At 31.3% G+C, this 1,522-nt stretch overlaps 1 long non-coding RNA gene across 1 annotated transcript; it reads right to left on the reverse strand.

Annotated features, from left to right (window-relative positions):
- Positions 1-306: 306 nt before the first annotated feature.
- On the reverse strand, positions 307-1,248 carry LOC136781705 (uncharacterized). Its single transcript, XR_010823962.1, has 3 exons — positions 1,112-1,248; positions 563-1,029; positions 307-472 (listed from the first exon to the last, which is right to left on the reverse strand). It is a non-coding gene; the product is annotated as an uncharacterized lncRNA (long non-coding RNA).
- Between the last annotated feature and the right edge of the window lie 274 nt (positions 1,249-1,522).

A 1,522-nucleotide genomic window follows, 5' to 3' on the forward strand; every position in this document is an offset into this window, starting at 1 on the left:
TAAAAAATATGTATTTTAGTTTTAACCTATTATTGTGTAACATATGGTGTATAAAAATAACTGAAAATATATATTTTAAATTAAATTTATGTTGTTGATATTTTGTCAAGAATAACACATCATTAACTTTTATATTAATAATAAGGAGCTATATTCTTGAGTCGTAAAGTCCATTGGGGCTTGCAAGTCAACTATGGATCCCAAGCTTACAGCAATAAGATTCTACGAATAAAGAAGATGCAATTCATTATTAAAATAGATAATCGTTAGCTCAGATTTTTTTGCAGAAACCTAATATCAATAGTGACAAGCTTTCGTATCTATTTCCAATTGATGATGCTGGAAGAGAACCTCTGAGAGCTCCTGACAGCTCAACTGCCACAGGTCCAAGAAACAGCTATTTACGTAAATCTGTCCAGTGTCATGCAATACATTATCCAGAAGCCATTCTGCTATTATCCAGCTAATGTTTCTACGCAATATAATTAATTTCTTATTAATTTTCAAATATACTAAATATGTAAAGAAGAAAAAGCCAATATATTAAAATCCATTTACTTACACTACATCTCATTACGTAACCATGAGTGAATATTGTTGAATGGTGACAGAACAGTTTATAGTTGCAGAATCAGAATACATTCCTGTTGTGGGTAATGTTGCTGGGTCCTTTTGTTCTTTCGCAGTATCCAAAAGCAGCAAATTTGCAATGATTTTACAATTATAGCCTATATTCGAAGAAAACTTTAATACTTAAGCTTAAATTGAAGAATATTCAAATGATTAATAGTAACTCCTTATGGATTAAGATGTCTTGCATTATTTTCAATTTCTGCTACCAGTGCGTATAGGCAAATTCAGTGGTAAATTGTTATTCTCATCACTTAGAGCTTGTTAATCCTGTAAGTTACGTAGCACTTTAAAGTGGGCAAACAAATCCTTACGCTGCATTGTATTAGTCTTCTCTTCCTTCGCTAACTTTTGAAAATTCATATATTACTGTTATCCACGAGTATATTTACCCAGTGGCTGAAAAATATTAAAAAGAGTATGAGAATTCATTCTTAAAAGTAAGCATAAATTATTTCCATATTCATAAAGTTATACATACCTATTCTATTATTTAGCTGGATGTTAGCTGCCACGAAGACATCCATATGCAATGTGCCTGCCCTCCTTCCTTTTTAATCCAGTGTATTATCCTAATAGTTTGCTGCAGGACAGTCTTAAGTCAGAAATAGATTGAAGTGTGATAATTCGGTTCTACTTTCTCTTTACCCTGGTCTACCATGAGGAGATACTCTTTTATCTTGATTTTTCATAACGTAAATGATAAATAATTATTCTTGAAATAAAAACGTGCATACACACACATATATATGTAAAAAGCATAATTTGAGGACGAATTACCAATGTAATGTTCATTTCGGGGACAGTTGCATAGTTTGAGGACTGGTTCCAAACTATCTTTATATTAAACGTATTTTTTGGGAACAGTTTCCAGAATATGTAAAATGTATAG

This window comes from Prorops nasuta, unplaced genomic scaffold (assembly GCF_024137725.1).
Source record: "Prorops nasuta isolate Cenicafe-Biocafe unplaced genomic scaffold, Cenicafe_Pnas_1.2 PNAS00002, whole genome shotgun sequence".
NCBI classification, from domain to species: Eukaryota; Metazoa; Arthropoda; class Insecta; order Hymenoptera; family Bethylidae; genus Prorops; species Prorops nasuta.